The sequence below is a fragment of the Amblyraja radiata genome, chromosome 33 (genome assembly GCF_010909765.2).
Source record: "Amblyraja radiata isolate CabotCenter1 chromosome 33, sAmbRad1.1.pri, whole genome shotgun sequence".
NCBI lineage: Eukaryota > Metazoa > Chordata > Chondrichthyes > Rajiformes > Rajidae > Amblyraja > Amblyraja radiata.
The window spans coordinates 20,934,870-20,958,211 of NC_045988.1; the positions used below are offsets into that span (position 1 = coordinate 20,934,870).

At 43.2% G+C, this 23,342-nt stretch overlaps 1 protein-coding gene across 3 annotated transcripts in view; it reads right to left on the reverse strand.

The window, feature by feature from the left end:
- Positions 1-23,342, reverse strand: part of pknox2 (PBX/knotted 1 homeobox 2) — a 403,962-nt gene that overhangs the window by 316,556 nt on the left and 64,064 nt on the right. The gene's annotated exons all lie outside the window — the stretch shown is intronic.

Sequence of the window (23,342 nt, forward strand, 5' to 3'; positions counted from 1 at the left end):
AGATACGGAGGAGCATGTCGCTCTGCCTGCTGGCCTTCCCAAATATCTTAAAGGGGCAGGACAGTATCAATTCTTCCTGCTGGTCACCTTTTTCTGAGGAGCTACATTACCTTTTGCTGTCTTCTTCCCGTTCTTAGGGGTCTGTGCATTATTTTACCTCACTCCCCAGACAGTCTCTTGTTGACCTACTGTCCTGCAGGCATAAAACTCAGCAATACATTAATTCAGTATCTTCTCTCCCCGCTCCCATTCCTCCTGCACAGTAAGCTTGTTTCTTCTCTCCCTAGTGCCATTTCTATTCCTTAATTATTATCTCTTTTCACGCTAGCTACTATGTTCCTTTTCTTACTTTCTTTATTGCCCCTTGATTTTTCTTCAATCCTGCTATGTTCTGCCTTCTTGCTGGACGTTCCTTGCTCCAGTGACCTGATTGGGGGCAGTTTAAACAAACTCCTTGATTTACAATCTGCTTTGCTCTAAGGGGTTTTCTGGGGTAATCAGAAGAGGGTTTATTATTTTCTTCCATAAAATTCCAGCTTTTACTACAATAGTATATCAAATCCGCTCATTCTGGTAAATTACTTGAGGGGGATCTAGAGTAGGGGCCATGTCTCCACGCCCACAATTCCAGGGCGGTTTGGTGAGTCAGGACTGAGAAAATGGGTTTGCTTGAGTAAACAGTATGTGACTTCTCAGTTCCTGACATTCGGGCCATCTCTCTTTCTGGTTTCTTGGGTCCCAGTAGTCTCTTGAATTAAAGGACCTCCCATAATACCTTGAATTTCAGATGTCTCTATATTCTCTAGGATCTCTAAGTTCTTCTTAATCCTGGAAATCTCTTCTTTGACCCCTCTCTTTCATTCTTTCCTTCGTTGGACAGGCCCTGCTCCAATATCCCATCCCTCCACAAGTATAGCATTGGTTAGGCAGCATTGTTGGTCTTATTCTACCCTTGGGTTCCATTGAAATGTGCTTGAGATTGGGATTATAACGGTGATAGTAATCTTAGTAATCTGGGACCCTAATTTCTCCCAATCGGTAATTTGCTGGCACTCTGGGAATCCATGGATCAGAGTTAGATTTTGGTCATTCTTCCTTCGCTATGCGTTCACTTTCTCTCCAAGTTATAGGATAATTTTCCTGGTTCCTACCTTCCTTCCAATAATATCTCACAGCTCTGGCTATTTGACTGGCTCGGTTCTCAGACCAGTTCCTGTTATTAGTTTTAATTAAATCCGCTATTTTAGTGGGGAGATAATTCAACAAGGCTGCATAATATTGAGGGGAACTTACTACATTCTGATAGTCTAAATCACCTGATTGGTCTATATATAATTTTGAAAAGCAGTCTAGAAATTCGTCTGCTCCTTCACCCTTCTCAAGTTTTATTTTCATGCCTCAACTTAAATCACCTGGTTTCTGAAACGTTTTTGCAAGGGCCGTTAAAACAGCCTCTTCTCTTGCACTGTCATCCATGACCGCGCCCGCCGATGTTTCATAAATCGGGTGTCCTAGGGCTACTAGAAATTTGGTATTCTCAGCTGGAGAAATTATCTGTTGTATGGTCTCCCACAAATCCCGTGAATCTGCATGGTATACACGCATTGTGGTCCGCAAGTACTCTATAAAGGCAGCAGGCGACTTCTTCCTATCAGGGATTCTGTTTAGTACTGCCGTTATTTCATGGGGCTTCCATGGCATATGGGTGTCAGTAACGCGGGGATTACTCATACTCACTGCGCTGGCCGAATCTGTTATTCCCATTCCTTCTCTTACTGGTAACTGCCTATGGGATACCTGTTCAATTCGTAAGCTTTCGGTTACATCAAAGTCTATTTTGGTATCTAGAATTACTGTCTCACCCTCCGATAAATCTTCCGGTTCACTAGGGAATTCCCGATACTGCCCAAATAAATCATTCCTTTCCACTCGAGTGATCTGCCTAGGTTGTGGCTCACATAAATACTCTGGTGGTTGCACTATGTCTAACATACCTTTCTTTTCTTTAAACATGGGAGCTAACCTTTTCTTCTGGGTGCCATGGACGATCTATCAGTGATGGCGTGGATACGATCGAAGGATCTAGTACCTCAGTATCTGCTGTTGGTAAAACCTGTTCAGATGTAAAATCTGCCGGAGTTGTTATAGATTCTGCAGACCTGAAATATTTATATCGGACACAAGTCATACACGGTGCTAATGAAGCCTGGGAAACGCAAGAGGAACATGGTGGGAGCTGTGAACTTCCACTGGCATTGACATTTGTCCACTCTTCTAAATACTCATCTCTTCCACCCCCCCCCCCCCCCCCCCCCCCCCCCCCCCCCCCAGCACTAAACATCAGATTCTTAATCTTTAACATTACAGGGACTACTTTTCTTCCAGGTGATCCACCTTTCCCTTGTTCTGAATGTTTCCCTTTATCTCCACTCCTGTCCCTACCACTACCTGGAGGTCGATCTATTTCACCTTCTTTTAGTTCTAATCCAGGTTTAGCGATCTCTTTTTCCCAACTAGCCATTCTCTTGACCTTATTCGCCTTCCGATCCTCAAAATATGTTCTCCATAACCCTATTAATTCTTTTGCACCCTCGTTATTACTATGCTGCCAAATGATCTGTTCTATGTATTTTATCCCTTTTACTGTTCCTGTTCCCCCCGGTGGCCATAGCTTAATCCCTAATTTCTTATTTAATGCTCCTGATAAATTTCTTAATTTCTCTGCCTTCTGAGGAAACTCATTACACATTAGTTGCAATGGGCTTTTCTCTTCTTCTGTTACATCTCTATCTACATTATTCCCCATGCTTCCGAACACCTGAAACAGAATTTTTAAATCCTTCCTTTTATCCCTAAATTTACCAAGCACGCTCCTAGATAATGGCTAATGGTTCAAAGCGATCGCAGCCTCGCAACTCGCTACTCCTTCGCACCACCAGTCCTGTTCGCTTATTCAAATTCTTCTATCTCCCACAAGCCCACGCTCTTTCAACATAACTTTCTCAATCAAAACATATAAAAATGATTTTCAGACACGTAAGTAACACAGTCCACAAGCAGGATAACACGCTACCTATCACTATCAGGCACAACCAAACCCCTAAATAAACCACAAACATTTGTCTATTATAAATCACGCACTCTAAGAAATCTTCCTCGTGGCGCAATCAATCAGTGGGATGACTCCTCACCCGGCGTAGAGATCGAAGGAGTACAGCCCCTAATCAAACCACCCCGATTCCGATTCTTACAAATGGATATTAAACAAATACGAATATCTAACTTGAACACACTCTTTCTTCAAGTTTTAAATCTGTAACCACCCGCACAAGCAGCAACACAAATGACGGTCTGCGGATCTAAATCTTAACTTTTAATTACTCTAAATTTACTTACATACAGAGAATATTTACAAAATCCGGATCCTATAACAATATGGAAAGCTATTTTTTACAACTTACAAAATGATTTAAAGCACGAGCGCACAATTCACGAACACTCGATCTCGACGCCGCTGTTATCACGCAGTAAACCTCTCCCTCTGATACCGAAGATTTTCCCCTTGCAAGTTTACTCTTTGCTGAGGGGTACTATTCCCTAAATGATTACTTTTCCCCCCCGAATGTTACTCTCCCTCTGCTAAGACTGGACTTCTAGAGGGGGACCTCTATCCCTCCTCTCTAAGTTCGACAGAATTAGGGGTACACTTGGCTATTCGGATTACTTATCATCAAGTAAGGAGGCTCCCATTTCTCAGGTACTCTTCGCTATCAGGTACTAGTCAACAATCGACCAGAGGGTTACTATTCACTGTTGATCTGCCGCTATTCGGAATCGATCATGGACATGCACCAACTTCGAAGTTCTATATACAGGAATTCGAATCCCACCTTACGCAGAACTTCAATATGAAATCCAGTATTTGAAAATTTGGCTGCAAATATAGACTCAGACTCGAACTCGATCTCCTAACTTTTAGTGCGTATCTCTCTTACTGATTCGGGATCTCGAATCAGCTAAATGGCCCGATTAAATTCTTGAATGAACTGGAGTATTCCGGCCAATCTATACTCTGTTCGTCCAAGCTTGGTACCTTCTCGAGGCTATTCGTCCATCACTTCAGGCACCTACACACAGATACACCCTTCTGCTAAGTACTGAGGATCCAGTGCCTAGCCACTTCGTGCTGTGAATTATCGATGCTGTTTTTCGAAGCGCACCTTTTCAATTCGCGCTCCCGGCAGCAATCCAATCGAAGGCGAGACCTGTCTTTTAATACCCCACCAATTCAGATACCAAGTCTAACCCTGGGCCACTCCTTGCCCAATGAAGCCTGTTTGGCTCTCATTAAAGGCAGCTTCAGTCTGTCCAACTACGACCAGTTTTGGGCCTCTAACCCAGGAAAGGGCCTCTAACCCAAACCCACCAGGGCCTTTAACCCCAGGCTGGTTTTATGGGCCTCCAACCCAAAGGTGTGCTAACCACTCCCCCGTGCTTGCTAGACTCTGTTCTAATGATCTCGATTAGACCCTTTCCCAAGCCCGCTAATGATCGATCCGCTCCGACTCACAAAGTGCCGAAAATCAATGTGAAAACCGCACCGTATGCTCGATTTCTGCACTCGCGATCGAAACACCTCAACACCCTTGATCGCAAACTTGTGTTTGGAGGACTTTTGAAATCCCAGATGAGCCCCCAATGATAATTACTCGTTTCTAAGCTTTCCCCCAGTCTAGTTTCAGTAAAAACACTGAATCAAGCACTTGAAACAACTACATTTTATTTTACCAAAAGTGCGTCACAGATCAAACACTGTACCTATCCCACAGGGGGTTCGATCCTCACGTCTGCCTGTTCAAGCCCTCTAAGCCACGCTCAGACAGAGACAGTCCAGAAGTTCACGCAGTCCTGAGCGCTCTTCCGGAAGATCAACGCTGAGCCTCATGATCGCGGACTTTTTTATGTCCCGGGACCTCGAGGGGCTGAACCACATGAGGGTAGTCTCTCAATAACCCACTTACAGATATCGATTAACCCCATACATAACAGGCATTTCCCTAACCCAATGATACAACAGTTCAATACATTGTATTCAAAATGAACCTCGAAAGGAAGTCAACTTGGAAACATTTACCCTGATTTACAGAAAACCCAGACCAGGCTCAACACCTCATCCAATCAACACTTGGCAAAGTCAGACTCTGCAACTTTATTTACAACTATTTACAGGGTGTATGTCTGGTTTGCAGCCATTCAATCCATTATATGCATTTTGCACCAGATTGACAGGGTTTGCAGAGCTTCCCATTCTTTGCTTGCAAATTGTATCTAAGCTCCAGCACTCTGGCACCTCTTCGCAGTTTGTCCCAGCTCTGCAGAGAGTAATTCCAATTTGACCAAATCTACCAGCAACCCTGAAACTTAACCCCATTTTGAAGTCCTAGCTGCTCCAATTTAGCCAGGATGAACACCTTCATTGGCATAGAGTTTATTGATCGCAGCCATTAGGCACTGCAATTCTCTTCAGCACTTTTGGCGAACGAAGAGAAAGAGAATGAGGAGAAAGGGAGAAAGGAGAGTGGAGGAAAGAACTGCAGATGCTGGTTTAACACAATGATAGACACAAAATGATGGAGTAACTTAGCGGGACAGGCAGCATCTCTGGAGAGAAGGAATGGGTGACTTTTGGGTCGAGACTCTTCTCCAGTCTGAAGAAGGGTCTTGAACCGAAATGTCACCCATTCCTTCTGTCCAGAGATGCTGCCTGTCCCGCTGAGTGTCTATTTTCGAGGAGAAAGGAGAAGTGGAAAAGTACAGAGGGAGCCAAAAGGGAACAGGAGGAGAGGATATACAGAGCAGCAATGTACACTGATGAACTTGGAAAGAGTCACTCCTGACAATTAGACTTGCAAAGGCGTGTGTTGTCTTTGCATCAAGATCAGTCTGAAGACGGGTCATGACCTGAAACATCACCTATCAGGGATACTACCTGAACTGCTGAGTTACTCCAGCACTTTGTGCCCTTTTGTGTATTAACCAACATCTGTAGTGGTTTGTTTTTAGTTTATCCAACCTCTCTTTATATTTAATTTTATCTAATTCGTGTCCAATCTGTTAAAATTCTTTGGTACTCTCTCCAAAGCACCCACATCCATCCTGCACTAGGGCAACAAGAAATGTACACAAACACTCCAAATGTAGCTCAATCAACAGCTTTATAAACCTGTAACATGACTTCCTGATTCTTATACACAATGTCCCCACTAATGAAGGCAAGCATACCATGCACCAGTCCACTCTACCAGTCTACTTGTGTTGCTACTTTCAATGAGCTATGGATTTGGACCCCAAGATCCCTCTGTACATTAATGCCGTTGGTGGTTCTGTCATTAACTGCACCTTCCTCTTACAAGTGACCACCCAAATGCAACACCTCACACATTCCCAGATTATACTCCATCTGCCATCTCTCCACACATGTCTGTACACACATATCTGTAACTAATTGATCCTTCTGTATCCTTTGATGAGCCTTCTTCACTATTAGCAACTTCACAAATGTTTGTGTTGTCTGCAAACTGACCAACAAACCCTTCTACATTTTCATCCAAAACACAAGGTGCTGGAGTAACTCAGCAGGTCAGGCAGCATCTGTCGAGGGAGTGGATAGGCGACGCTTCAGGTCAAAACCCTTTTTCAGACGAACAAAGGGCCCTGACCCTGACTATTCCCTCCACAGATGATGCCTGACCCATTGTTTTAGCATTCTCCCCCTGATTTCACTACCCTCAATGTCCCACTCCTTGGTGAATATGGATGCAAAGTACTCATTTAGAAAATCAACTACATCCTCTCACTCCAAGCATTAATTCCCCCCTTTACACTTGTGTAGTCCTACCCTACCCTAGTTACCCCCCTTGTTATTAACGCATAATTTGGGATTTTCTTTCATCTGATGCCAATGACATTTCATAGGCCTTTCTGGCCTTCCTCATTGTCTGTTTGTTCTTTCCTGCTTTCTTTATATTTCTCAAATGCCTCGTCTGTTTATCTTCCTAAACCACACATTCCCTCTTCATTTTGACCAATACTCATAACCTCTCTCATCATCCAAGGTTCTCCTACTTTACCACCTTGTCCCTCCCCCTAACTAGAACACACTGGTCCTGAACTCTGATTAGCTGCTAATTTAAATAACACCTACATGTGAGATGCAAATGTATCCATTTAACAGCTTCAGGTCAAACCTCCTGCTTAACAGTGTTGCCTCCCCAGTTTAGTACTTCCCCCTAAGGACCAGATCTATCCTTATTCATAACTATCTTAAAACCTTTGGTCACTATTCCCAAAGTTATCTCCTATTGAAATGGTAGTCACCCGGCCAGGGTTGTTTCCCTATACAAGGTCCAGGATGGTCCCTTGAGTTAGAATATCCACATACTGTTTCAAAAAACCCCTATTGGATGCACCCAACTAATTCTGGCCCATCTAAGGGAGTTAGATGTGGCCCTTGTGGCTAAAGGATCAGGGGGTATGGAGAGAAGGCAGGGATGGGATACTGAGTTGGATGATCAGCCATGATCATATCGAATGGCGGTGCAGGCTCGAAGGGCCGAATGGCCTACTCCTGCACCTATTTTCTATGTTTCTATGTTTCTAAGCCTCTTGCACGAAGTAGGTCCCAGTCAGAATTGGATGGAATTAGATTGTAGCTGAGTTGATGACTTCTTCATGATTAGCCTGCCAACACACAAATAGTGAATTAATAGAACGTGACATGACCCATTTGTAACATGTGGAGTTCTTATATAGAAATACTAATGGAAACAAAGTTTTGTAACACAGTCAGTCATCTCATTGCTAATCCAAACTAAATTGAAAGCGTATGAAGCAAATATCTGAGAGGGGCAATTACATATCTCGATCTTCAAAATTAAACTTGGCAGTGGTTCAAGATCAAGAACAACTTAGGCAACTGAAAACATTTTGTACTTAGGTTGAAAGACTTTAGAGATACAGTGTGGAAACAGGCCCTTTGGCCCATTGATTCCGCACTGACCAGCGATCATCCCGCACATGAGCACTATCCTACACACTAGGGACAATTTGCAACTTTATTGAAGCCAACTAACTTACAAACTGTACGTCTTTGGGGTGTGGGAGGAAACCGGGGCACCTGAAGAAAACCCATATGGTCACAGGGAGAACGTACAAACTCCGTACAGACAGCCCCCGTAGTCAGAATCAAACTCGGGTCGCTGGCGCTGTAAGGCAGCAACTCTACCGCTGTGGCACCATGCCACTCCTAAATTCATAATTACATGGAATAAACGGGGATTACAGCATTGTGCAAATCAAGGATTAAGACGTTAAACTATACCAGTCAAGGAGATGGACTTGGTCCATAGTAGCTGTTGCAAAGCAGCTGAGATTCAATTAGATTCGATGTATGAATATCAATTGTATAGAATGCACAAAGACTAGGGCTCATAAAGATGGAATCAGTGGAAAGTTCAAGAGAAACATTTCTTCAATGGCAGGAATGTGAAACTCCAGTTGCCGAGGCAAATAAAATAAATGTATGCAAGGAGGCAAACACACCAAGAAGAAAACAATAGGTTAGTTTGATGTCGAAACAAGGAACAGATGCAGGTTTACAAAGCTGAAGAAACTCAGCGGGCCAGGCAGCATCTCTGGAGAACATAGATGGGTGATGTTTCAGGTCGGGACCCTTCTTCAGAATTGTATATAATTCTTCATAAGGGTCCTGACCCAAAGCGTCACCTTTCCAAGTTCTCCAGGGATGCTGCCTGACCTGCTCAGTTACTCCAGCACTGTATTTTTTTTTAAGACTAGCATGATAGTGTTCAAATAGGTGTAGACTCTTAAACCATAAACATTTGTTTCAAAGTATTGCGCAAAATGACAACATGATTTGCCACACATTTTGTTGTAGATTATGGTAAACTCCGTGGAAATCAGAACCAATTTCAAAAGAGGAATTTTACTGAGAAAACTGATACAAGAGCTATGAGTGGATTCCACATTTTTTAAATGGAGATATTTCTGAATAGAAATATTTCCATACACTACAACAGTCGATCTAAATTTCCAGAGATATGGGTGGGATGCTGTGCTATTTTTATTATCAATGAGTAGTGATGACAGGCAAAAATAACAAGTCTTGAATTACCAAACATTGAATTACCAATTTAATTGGATCTGTATTATCCCAAGTGCAGAGAAGGAATCAGGAGGCAAAAAGAAAAAAAAATTGACAGAAGTGGCCTCATTTTTATTGTGGGATCTAAGTCTATAAACACCAGAACACCAGGAGAAAACAACTGCATGGCATCTGGAAGTCAGGATCATTATGTATTCTGGACTCTGCGTGGAAAGATCAGAGAGATCAACACAAAGGAAGCCGGTCTCCAGGGCAGCTTGCATCATATTAAGTGCGTTAATAGACTGCAGCCGTAGTACAGAGGTTCTGGTGGAAAGTGGCTCGGCAAAGTCCGTACCAGTGTCGTGCTCCTTTGACATGATGCATCAGGAATGCACACCAATTTACGAGCGAGTAGAAAATAAATCTGGAGACTGATCAGCCAATTCCCACAACCTGTCTGAACAAGGGTCTCGACCCAAAATATCACCCATTCCTTCTCTCCGGAGATGTTGCCTGTCCCTGCTTCCTTCTCCTATTCCTAATGGAATGAAGCAGCTACATATTTACCACTATTAGCAGTGGCATAAATATCACTAATTGTTATATCCATTAAAACAATAATAAAACTATTGGGTGGTGCAGTGGCATACCATGTGGTGCCGGGATGTCTCACACTGCCAGGCTTCTGGGCGTGATCTTATCGAGTAATGGAGCACGGAAACAGGCCCAACGCGTCCATGCCAACCAAGATGCACCATCTAAGCCCCATTTGCTTACATTTGGCCCATATCCCTCTAAACCTTTCCTATCCATGTACCTGTCCAATTGTCTTTTAAATGGTGTCATTGTACTTGCCTCAACTACCTCCTCTGGCAGCTCTCCATATACCCACGACCCTCAGGGTGAAAAGGTTGCTCTTCGAGTTCCCATCAAATCCTTTCCCTCTCATCTTAACCTATATCCTCTGGTTCTTGATTCCCCCACTCTGGATAAAGCACTGTGCATTTACCCTAATCATTCCCCTCATGATGTAATACACATTTATATGATCACCCGTTAGCCTCCTGCACTCAAGGAATATAGCCCTAGCTTGCCTATTCTCTCCTTGTAGCTCAGGCCCTTGAGTCTTGGCACACCATCATAACTCCTGATTCTGAATTGCATTGTCGAGGCGATCGAGGCTCCCGATGTTGAAGCCCCCGCCGGGCGATGGAAGATCCCACGGCCGGTTTTATGCCGCGCCGGGCGATGAAAGGCCCCGTGGATGGGCCGATTGAAGCCCCATGATTCTGGGCGGACGAAGTTGCTGTTGGTGGGGTTCAGAGTCGGTCACCACCCATGTCAGCTCCCAGTGTTATTGTCCACAGGGCCCACGACGAAGCCTCGTGCGTGTGTGTGCATGTGTCCCCCATGTTTTTATAGCGACTTCCGCCCCAGCACAGGCACATAGATTCAGATACACAAATATACATAAATTATAGCTAAATTACACAAAATTCTCCAAGATAGTAAAAAAGGACCATGTCATGAGGTGCTTAGTGTAATGAGGCTGATAGTAAAAAAAAGAAAAAAGACTGTGCAAAAAAGGGACTTTAGTGCAAAACAATTAGAAAAAAACAAGTCTGTGGTAGTGCAGGAGCTGGTCCATAGTGTTCCATTGTCCAGTTAGTTAGGGTCGTCCAGGTTGGTTAAAGAACATGATGACTGTAGGAAAGTATCTGTTCTTACATCACTAGTGATGTACAGCGTCAGGCTTTTGTAACTCCTGCACATATTCACACATCCCAAAAACATGCCGGTAGGTTAATTGACTATTGTAAATTTCCTCTTAATCTGAGCAAGTAGCAAAAGAATCAAAGGGGAGTCAATATGCACATGAGAGAGAGGATAAATTGCAGGGTCCCTGGGGAAAGCAAGGAGGAATGGGGCAGGGGATGCTGGTGGAGCTCTGACTGTGGCATGCATTCATTCTCCCTTGCTCCTAAACACAGCTTTGTTCATTAGTTATTTGCATCTGTTCATTATCCGCATTGGCTTTATCTCATTATGTTCCTTATTAGGCCAAGTGAATAAAAGCCTAGTCCCAGCATACAGCTATAGAAGTCATTTTGTGGGTGATCGATGCCACTGTGATGCCATTGCTCACACTATCTGCAGCCACTTTTATCACCGGTACTATTTGTCACCATAATTATATATTTTTTAACTAAAACAATGTTTGGTATTGTATCCATGGTGCAGTGCACAAAAGCCCACCGATTTAATAAAGCATACCGTGTCAACCTCTTTCACTACAAGTTCTTACATGTGCACAAATAGTCAAAACTACCCTAACGGAACCACCTCAAGCATCGTTCAACGTAACAATTTGAACTTCAGATATTTTCTTGATAAACAATTTGTGAAATAAATTTGAAATCAAAACGGCATAGCTTTAAAACATGGCATTGTGCCTTCAAATCCTGCCATTGATCCAATGTGCCCCAACATTATATTTCATCTAAACTCTTGCTTGTAACACCAGGACAATCTACTTGTTAATTCATAAATCCCGAGGAAATATTTATATTTAAAAAGTAATGAAATATAAAACTTACTGTTCGGCTGACTGCGCTCAATGTTTGAGACAGCTGTTACATTAGTCCTTTGCTAGTAAAGAACTCACTGTCAGCAGACTGTGCCCGAAATATTAAAAATATTAATATTAACAAGTAATATCAAATGCAAAATCTTCATTTAAATAAAACACATTTTCCCCTTTTGTTATTACTAGAATTGGGAATACAGCTTCAATACAACAAGAAATGTAATTAATTTTTGATATGTTTATACTTTAGCAATCAAGAAAGCGAGAGATAAAAGAGAAATCAAATGATCACTGAATTAAAACAAAAATTCTGGCTGAAGGTTCGTTTCTTGCAGTTTCATCCCCTTGATTCTTCTTCAACTCTCTTCAGCTGACCACCACCCCTCCCATGTCCACATATTCAGTACTCTCCAAAGGTTTTGGTCACCCATATGTGTGTGCCTTAAAGCTGGATATCATGGGAGGCACCCCTGCAGAGGACATTGTACCATGAAACAATGGGATTCATGTCTCATTACACTCCCCAAAACTGTGGCCTAGGTTGCATTGCAATTCCCTTTCAGCACTATTCAACTCAAACAAAACGTTAACCCAGCAAATATGGCATTTAATCTGGTCAGGGAACTTAACCAGGCAGTTCCTGCCATGAGTCACCCTCATAGCCCCAGTCAGTTCCACATCAAGGTTGAGCAGATAATATATTTCCCTGTGCAACATGCCTCTTGTAACAAAATTTGCAGCATTTTACCTAATTTTCATTACACTAAGCACCTCATGACATGGTCCTGACACCTCTGACACTAAACAGGGAGATCTACAGATAACCAAAATGCTTACTTATGCCTTAAGATGGCCAAATGTTTTTTCACTGAACTACCCACCAAATGACCAGAGGCTCTTGGTTTCTTGGTTTCCTGGTCCTTCAAAATATTCCAAGTGGCTCCCCGCAACTCCACGAGTCTCTACTGCTATCCGTATGCCCCAGATGCTCAAGCTACACCTCCCAATCTACTCCTTATCTTATATTATATTAATATGCTGGTTGCCCCAATGGTTCTCATCAAACAATTGCTGTCAGCCTCACCAATCTCCCTTCTCCAAGATACACCAGCCTCCCTGATCCCAATCCATTCATCCTCAAATGTCTCTGATCCTTCCTCTTCTCCAACCGGATGACTACCAATACTGATGTAGGATGGGTGCCATTTTCAAACTCAATTATGCGTGGTGGCCTTATGGCTAAAGTGCGCCACCATTTAGGGCACACTAAAATATTCAAGCATGCAAGTATTTGATCATGCCATCACATGTAAAACACAAATGAACATCAGATATTGCCCCAAGGGAACCTGGATATATAAGCAATGGCCTTGACAATCCCTTCTTTTGTTCCTATTGCTTTGTCATCAAGTTTGGCTAAACGCCCACCTGGGCCTGGTGGATCTCACACAATCAATGAAAATGAAGATACAAATTGACTTGCAAGTCTACAGAGAGCCATGGGTAAAAATAGTAGGCATTGTTCACTGTTCATGTCATAGGAGTAGAATTTGGCAATTTGTCCCATCAAGTCTACTCTGCCATTTATTCATGGCTGATCTATCTTTCCCTCTCAGCCCCATTCACCTGTCTTCTCATGGTAACTTTTGACATCCCTATGTATCAAGAACCTATTAAGTTGTTTGAGGATATATAATGAACTCCCCTGCCCTAAGTATTTGCATTTCTCTTCAACGATACATTATTACCATGTACGGAGATGTCTGCCAAACCATTGGTCTCCCGTCTGCCTCAAGCAGTTTCGGAAATCTTGGATTTTCTATGGAAGCTTGGCTAATGCAGCTTAATTTTAATGATTTTAAAACATCCCAAGGCGCCATCTATTCCATGTTGCTTTAAAATGATTTACTTGGTTGGATGCAGCAGTTTACATGCACAGTAAAGCTTAAATTCTATTCCAAGTTCACAACATCTTTTATTGAAGTGACAATTCTATTTCCCACACACCTCCCATCTTTGTGGCCATGGCAACCATGAAGCGCCAATTTATATTGAACTCGAGATAGCTTTTTGCCGTCAGCATGCCCACTGGGAACAAGGCCCAGACTGCATCTAATTTCTCTCACAACAGATTCAGGCTCATGGCTCAAAGAGAAAAGAGCTGCATGCCAGTGGAAGAAATTCATATATAACATCTCAAAGGTACACAAAATTGCTGGGGAAACTCAGCGGGTGCAGCAGCATCTATGGAGCGAAGGAAATAGGCGACGTTTCGGGCCGAAACCCTTCTTCAGACTGTTTGTGGTCACGGGCAATATTGTGGTCACGGGCAAGTACTTGAAAAGTTACACAAAATACCTCATGGTCATTTGGTAGATCGCTGCATTGTGATCTCAGAATGGTCCACTATTCTCTTTCATTGTTCATTTACAGGACGGAAGAATCGTTGGCAAGGTTGGCATTTCTTGTTGATTCTCAACTGCTTTTGAGAAAAGATCGGTTCCTATCTTCTTAAAACACTGCAGTCATAGTCATAGAGTGATACAGCGTGGAAATAGGCCATTCGGGCCAACTTGCCCACAACGGCCAACATGTCCCAGCAACACTAGTCCCACCTGCCCGTGTTTGGCCCATATCGCTCCAAAACTGTCCTATCCGTGTTCTATTGGTGAAGATGCTCTCAGAGCGTTTGGGCAGAGCATTCCAGGATTTATGGTGTTACTTCTCTCTTCCCCATCAACCCCCCCCCCCCCCCCCCTCCCCTTCCAGGTGCCTGTCCAAATATATTTAAAATGTTGTTAGAATACCTACCTCAACTACCTCCTCTGGCAGCTTTTTCCATATACCCACCACCCTGAAAAAAAATATCCCTTTTCCTATTAAAGTTCCTATTACTTATTAATAAGGAGACAAGTGGACAGATAGCATTTTCTTTTGGACAGGGATCCAGACAGGATGGCAAAAATCAGGCTGGGACTTGCCACCATATCTTCTGGCCTGCTCCTCAGTACTCATAATGTAATCATCCACATAATGCATTGGTCTTCCACAAGCTATCTGCTTGAAATAATTTATGAGTGCGCACAGCATATAATCCCTTCATTATTTTAGACCTCGATCAAATTACTTGAGGCTTAAGTTAAAAAAAACAAAATCTTCAAGCCTGTCTGGGTGGTTTCAATTTTCTGAACTAAAACTAGCATTTCTGACCCTATTGCAAATATTTAATAATACACACCAACAATCTAATAACACATAAAACCGAGAGAAAACCAACAATCTGTTCACAATGATTTAAGTGAGGCCTAACCAACTACAAAATGACATGCTTCATTTTGGAATTACTAATCTTGGGACAGGAGCCTGGATCGACCTGCATGGGCTATAAAGTTGTGACCTTGCTGTGAACTCCAAGAGGTAGAGAACAAGACATTAATCATCATCTTTTCACACCAGAGGCTTAATTTCTCCGCATTGTGAGTGTTAAGATGCTGAGTGTTGGTCCTGCCCTAAATGCAGTTCTCAAAGGTTAATGGCCTTCAAGAAATAATAGATCTCAACCCAAAACATGGAGATTGCTTTCAGCTGTTTGAATACACAGTCTTACAACTGCATAAATATTCTTACCTTCAGCAATTTCATCCACGCGACACCTTCGTCAACAATAAAAGCAACTTTTATTTATATGGATCTATTAACAAAACTTTCCAAGGGATGCAAAAGAATGACGACCAGACTAAAATAGAAATACACCAAATGCTGGAGTAACTCAGCCGGTCAGGCAGCACCTCTGGAGAAAAGGAATTGGTGACGGTTCAGGTCGAGACCCTTTATCAAACCCTTCCTTAATAGTCTATGGGTCTCGACCTGAAAAGGCACCTATTCCTAGAGGTGCGGCCTAACCCACTGAGTTACTCCAGCATGTTGTGTCACTCTTCAGTGTAAATCAGCATCTGCAGTTCCTTCCTACACAACTTTTGTTTATATGGATCTATTAATAAAAATCTCCAAGGGACGCAAAACAACTACTATCAGCCTAAAGATGATCTGTGTCGTTAACCATTGGAATGATGGAAAGTCCATGAAAGAATCCCAGTAGGATATCCCCAATATTGATTAGTTGTTAATAACTGGTTTCTTTGAATGGATTTTCCCATCATTTCTTTACCCACAGGAGATTCAGTCCAGTAATTCTACCATGCATCTTTCAATGCACGGCATGCTTTCAGAAATAAACTCATGTGTCATCAAGGCAGTGGTTAACTCAGTGAACAAAATTAAGAAAACGTTGGAGAGGCCTATGATGTTTGGGTTGAGACCCTTCAGGTCTGAAGAAGGATCTCGGCCCGAAACGTCACACATTCCTTCTCCCCGGAGATGCTGCCTGTCGCGCTGAGTTACCCCAGCATTTTGTGTCTATCTTCGGTGTAAACCACCATCTGCAGTTCCTTCCTACACATACCACCTAGTCAATTGCTACATCTAACATAACGTCTTCAGAGAATTAAAACAAAATCTATTTAAAAACATTCTGCTCTGTTAATTTAGTGTTACGCACACTAAACGTACCCCTAACATTCACAACGACAATTACTTTTTTTTTTTAAAGGAGATACAGCATGGAAATAGGCCCTTCGGCTCACTGAGTCCATGCCAACCAATGATACCCTTACACTAGTTCTAGCCTACACACTAGGAACAATTTACAGAAGCCAATTAAGAAACCTACAAAACCTCAATCTTTAGAAATTTGGGAATAAATCAGAGCACCCAGAAAAAGCCCACATCGTCACAGGGGGGACAAGCAAACTCCACACAGACAGCACCCGAGGTCAGGATCGAACCCGGGCATCTGGCACTATGAGGCAGCAACTCTACCGCTGCACCACTGGGCTGCCCTGTAGTTACTAAAGGGCCTGTCCCACTTTCACGACCTAATTCACGATCTTTTTTACCCGTGGACATTTTTCATCATGCTAGAAAAACGCCCCGACCTACTTGATGCCACGAATACCTACGACTAGCATCACGACCTGCTACGACCTGCCTCCGACCTCGTGACGACCATGCTGCGAGTATGATTCAAGGGCAAACTCGGCAGAGGTCGTGAATTAGGTTGTGAAAGTGGGACAGGCCCTTTAGGAACCACATTCTCTCAGTAGGCAGCTTACAAGTGTTGAATCTTACCCCGTATTAGAACCCTTGTGACTGACGATCACAGCTGCAGACACTTCATTTTCTTAACCTGGAAAGAGTGCTAACTTGCAGTGTCACCATTTTCCTTTTCTCCTTGACTTAACTGTAGGACCAGCAAACCACCAAAAACATTCACACACAGAACAACAGCTGATCCCAATATATATGGGGAAGGTTGTTCTTCAACCTGCAACATTATCTTTGATTCTCTTTCCACAGATGCGACTTGACCTGCTAGGTTTTTATTCAAGCATTTTCTCTTTTTACTTCAGAGTTTCGGCATCTGGATATTTTTGATTTGCATCGATTGCCAGGACTGGAAAGTCTATCTTGGGACAGTTCTGAGCATTATTTGGACTTCAACTGCAAATTTCTGTTTATCTGTTTATTCAGGAAGACTAAAAAAAAACACTCCAGCAGCAACACAGCAAAGTGACCGATATCCATGCAAGGATAGCCAGTCGTGTCTCCAGAATTATTTTGTTGGAAGTAGCTAAACAGCTAAATAACAGAACAAAAACTAACCTGTATTTGTCCCCAGTCACATTATTCAAAGTGTTTGGCTGTGGCGGAATGGTGACCTTAAGGAATTAAGCCATAGGATGGTTAAACAACAGTGGAATTAGAGATGGATCATCAGTGAAGATCAGTACAGTCTGAAGAAGGGCCTCGACCCAAAATGTCACCAATTCCTTCTCTCCATAGATACTGCCTCACCCGGTGAGTTACGGGCCTGTCCCACTTGGGCGTCATTTGCGCGTCACGCAGATGGCGCGCGAAGATTTTGTGAATCCCAAAATCCTGGGGCGCCGCATGCGACCGCGCATCACTGCCTACGTCACCACGCACCATGCGCGCGTAATGCACGCCATTACGTGCGCGTCATGACACGTAAATGATGTTGCATAAATGATGCTCAAGTGGGACAAGCCCTTTACTCCAGCATTTTGTGTCTACCTTCGATTTTACCAGCATCTGCAGTTCTTTCTTAAACAGTACAAGTTATTTATTGCTAAGAATTGAGAGAGGGTTTAGGGATCTTGGACATCATTGTCGGAAAATTAAACCATGGTCCTGTTAGGCCTCTCGACTTCAGGATCCCCCTTAGTTCAGTTTTAGTTAGGTGATACAGCGTGAAAACAGAGTCTTTCGGCCCACCGAGTCCACGTGTTCCGTCAATCACGTGTTCCGTACTCTAGTTCTATCCTATACTCAAGGGACAAATGACAGAAGCCAATTAACCTACAAATCTGCACATCTTTGGGATGTGGGATGTGGGAGGAAGCCAGAGACCCTGGAGAAAACCCACACGGTCACAGGGAGAACGTGCAAACTCTGTACAGACAGCACCCGTAGTCAGGATCAAACCTGGATCACTGGCTCTGTAAGGTAGCAACTCTACCGCTGCACCACCGTGCTGCCCTAAAGCACCCTGACCGGATCTTAGTTACTCCTGTCTAGGTCTGAACATACAATCTATTAAGGCAAGTCACTTACTGGCAAATGATGAAGTGCGTCTCTTTTCATTTCAACCAGTTCTCCTTGAACGAGATGAACAGCTTATTTACAAAAAGTTACATGTCAAAGCAGGTCATTGATGAAAGGTAGAATACAAACAATTACAGAATTCAATCAAAAGATCTCAACCAGTCGACTTAAGATTCATGGAAATAACATTCCTTTAGTAAGATGACCCTCAAGACTCCAACGTGCACCGTACTCCACCTTGAAGGAAATATTCTAGTCGAGGGAGAATCGAGGATGTTCAAGGGAGAATCAGTGAATCTTCAAACAAACTGAAGACCAATGACAAAGACCAAATATTTATTCCATGGAATGTCTTTGATACAAGGCTATTTTTGCAACCTGCTTGGAAACAGGATGTTAACATCAGGCACTTCAATCTTTTGGACACAATCCCAAGTTTGGCATCAACCACTGGTTTAAACAACAGGTGCTGTAATGAATACACGTTACGATTGCGAGCTCCATCAATATTTATAATTTTATATCTTTACGTCCCGTTATCAGCCGGTTATGCAGTTTTGTAATTGCCCCCATACTATCACACATCTCCTCCCCTTCCACCTCATCTGCATCACCCTCCCCTCCCCTTCACTTCCATTGCCTTTGCCAAAAGGTCTTTGAAGTGAAACGTTGGCCATTTCTTCACATGCCACACTAGTTGCCGAGCCTAATTATTACAATTCATAGAGTCGTAGAGCACGATAACAGGACCTTCGGCCCAAGGTAGACAAAAATGCTGGAGAAACTCAGCAGGTGAGGCAGCATCTATAGAGCGAAGGAAATAGGCAACGTTTCGGGTCGCGACCCTTCTTCAGACTCCTTTGGCCCAACTTGTTCATGATGCCCCATCTACACTAGGCCCGTGTTTGGCCTATATCCTCTCTAAACCATTTCAATCCATGTACCTGTTAAATGCTTTCAAATACTGTTATAGTACCTGTTAAATCTTTTAAATGCTGTTATTGTACCTGCTTCAAATACTTCCTCTGGTAGCTCCTTTGTTTATTTTAGAGATATAGCATGAAAACAGGCCGTTTGGCCCACCGAGTCTGCGCCAACCAGCGATCACCCCATACACTAACACTATCCTACACACTAGGGACAACATATAATTTACAGAAGCCAATTAACCAAAAACCTGTACGTCTTTGGAGTGTGGGAGGAAACTGGAGGACCGGAGAAAACCCACATGTACAAACTCCGTACAGAAGTTCCATATCAGCTCATTCCATATACCCACCACCCCATCTCAGTTAGAGGCTTCCGTGTTTTGGGGAGATAAAGAAAATAGTTTTAAATCCTGTAATTTTTGTGAACATATTTCTGTAAATTCTGCATCCAACTTGGGAGATGGCCACAAAATGCTGGAGTAACGCAGCGGGCCAGGCATGCGATGGGAAGCTGATAGTTATGGTATATTTAGAGTCACAGAAGGAATTTGATATGGGGCCCACACTAGAGTCGGTTACACTAGATTAGGGATCCGTGGGATTGTGGATAAATAATACCCGGACTGAGGAACAGGTTAATCAACAGAAAGTAGAGGAGAAATAAATGAGTAATTTTTGGGATGGCATGTCAAACTTTGTTAATTCCTCCAAGCAATCTTCCAAGGATAGAACCAGATGCTTCCAGTGGGAAGTTGCTTGGGAAACAAGTGCAAGCTACTGAATTTAAATCCAACTCTCAGTCTCACTGTGGGAATCAGGTATTTTAAGGAAGCATTCTGCCTTTTCAGTAAAACTTATTGTAACTGCCATATACAATTTGTGTACATTGAGAATGTACAAACTCCGTACAGACAGCACCCGTAGTTGGGATCGAACCCGGGTCTCCGGCACTACAAGTGCTGTAAAAGGCCAGTCCCACTGTACGAGGTAATTCAAGCGCTCTCCCGAGTTTAAAAAAAATCAAACTCTTGGTAAGCACGTAGAATGTACGTAGCGGCTACGTCGGAGCTCGTGGATGTCTCGTAGCGATGTCTCGTGGATGCCTCGTAACGCTAACGGCAGGTACTCGGGAAGCGCGGTAACTCGTGAAGTTTTTTCAGTACTGTGAAAAATGTCCACGAGAGCCCCGAGTACGTACGAACGGCTATTACCGCAATTCTCTGAGTTCGAATCAGGGGAAACTCGGGAGAACTCTTGAATGACCTCGTACAGTGGGACAGGCCCTTAAGGCAGTAACTTTACCGCTGCTCCACCGTGGCCGCAGTGCTGTGAGTTCACCCCCGTTTTGTATTTACTCGCTTTTCTGCTTTAAATTAACATTGTAGTCATTGACCATGGCTTCCAGGGTGGTGGGTAGAACGAACAAGTGTCAGTTTAAGTGTATGCCAAACTTAGTTCTATAAGAACTTAGTTCTACAAGTTAGAGAATGGTGCTACGGTAGTGTGTATGTGAAGAATATGGTGTGAAAAATCAAACTCTTTATCGTGTGACTTTGTTTGTGTATGTTTATTGGCTGTTTTTCCTTACCATACCCCCCTTACTTGGTTATACTGGTCAATCGACAATAACAGACATTCTTACCCCCCCAAGTGGGACAGCCCCTTAATGCATGATGACAAGTTGAGGCAGAGAAATTAATGCACTCGAAACTAGACAGAAACAAAAAAAGTTGCAGTTGTGTAACTTCCTTTACAGCTTCTTGTGATCCTGAGGTACTTTACAATCAACAAACGTCTGACCTGCTGCTCTCCAGCTTCCTATCTGAGAGAATGCCGGTCAGCGTACCTGATAGTCAGTGCTGACTCCGTCCCTCCACTAAGTCATGCATCATACTGGTGGCCCCATGGCAGAAGCATCCACGAAGCGGGGCTGGAAACTGGAAGTATCCTGAGCTAATTCTGTTACCACCATCATCAATTGCAACAAGTGATGGCTCCCACTGATTGTTGCCGGAAGCTTAAGTCCTATTCAGGACGGAGGATGACAGCGAGCTCAACATTTGAAACATGGAAGAGGGACACGAAAGAAGAAGATCATGCTGGTTGCAGGGATAAACAGTTGGTTATAGCTTGGAAACTGAACAGCATCCATTTACATTGCGAACAGATTCAGGAATTTGAAGTCTCATCAAGGTAATGAATGACAGCAACAAACAGGGGGATCTTTGGGTTCAGGTCCATTGCTCTACACAAGTAGTTAGGATTATAAAGAAGGCATATGTCAGGGCATAGAGTTGAAAAGGAATGTTGTCTCTGTATAAGACTTCAGTTAGACCACATTGGAGTATTGTGTGCGGTGCTGGTCACCATATTACAGGAAGGATGTGGAAAGCGGAGACGACACAAAAGAGGTTCACCAGGTGATTTCCTCGATGAGTATTAGCTATGAGGAGAGACAAACCTGGATCATTTTTTTCTGGAACCTCAGAGGCTGAGCGAAGACCTGCTAGAACGATATAAAACTATGAGAGCTATGGACTGGGTAAATGTCAGAATCTTTTTCCCCAAAGGTGGAAACATCAATTGCTATAGGGCATAGATTTAAGGTGAGAGGGGACAGTTGAAAGAGGATTGGCAAGGCCTTTTTGTTTACATGAACAGGGTAGAATATGTGGCCTAGGGAGATGGTAGAGACGGATAAGATAGCAACATTTAACAACCATTTAAGCAGGTGTACGAACAGGCAGGGGATGGAAGGATACGGACCACATGCAGGCAAATGGAAGGATATGGACAATGTTTAAGCAACAAACTATTTGCTGGCGGAAGTTGAGCAGTTTTTGTTGGAAGAAGGGCATGGTTGACATTTTGGGTCAAAACCCTGCAACAGGACGGTCTTTGTATCTCCAGGATTAGTTTAATTGCATCGTGGCCGACACAGATTTTGTGCATCAAAAAGCTTGTTTCTGTTTGCATTGTTCCCTGATCTATGGTCAAGGCCTTTAAAATGACAGTGTATATCAAACACATCATTCTGTGTACACTGCTTTGAGATTTACTACCCTAAACATGGTTTTACTGCAAAATATAATCTAAAAAACCAAGAACAGAATAGCTCAGTGGTAACAATAGGCAAAGAGTGAGCCCAACATTTTTGTCAATAAGACCCTCTTTTCAGCATCAGTGGGACACTGGTCTTTATTGCAATCCTGTCCATCTCAACTTAGTGTGAACGAGGAGTATCATGAACATGCCAGTTGACGTTAGAGAAGGGGGCAAAGGTACCAACTCTACATTGCCTCATTCAAAATCAATGGCTTGTGTGCGCCATGCATCCCGATCAGTAAACCCAACAAATATAACACCACTTTTTGGTTAAGTCATCAGGCAGTCAATGAAGCTCTTTTGCATTCATCGCAGTTTCATCAAGAGATAACAGGTTTCTCAATCTGTACCGCCAGCCCTCCCACATCCCAGAATCAGAGGCCCTTTATTTTCTTAGGATTAGTTTCCCAACTGCAGCTACACTCAAAGAACCTCACTGGATCGCTGTTTGTGGAACCTGCCCACCCACCAGATACCATCTGCCCACAGCACAGCAAGAGATCAGCTTTACCAGTGAGTGGGCAGTAGATCGCCAAGTTAAAATTCTAACCTGCCTAAACATGGAGTCATATCCCTCCATTCCCTTCATACCTATGTGCCTATCTCAAAGCCTCTTCTCAATGTCATATTATATTTGCCCACACCACCACTCCTGGCAGCGCATTTCAGGCCCCCACCACTCTCTGTGTAAAGAAAACTAGCCCCACACATCTCCTTTGAACTTTGCCCCTCTCCTCCATAAAGCTCTGCCGGTTAGTCTTTGGCAGTTTCACCCCGGGGAAAAAAGGTTCTGACTGTCTACCCTGCCCATGCTCTCATAATTGTATCTGCTTCCATTAGGCCACCCCTCAGCCTCTGGCACTGATTAAAA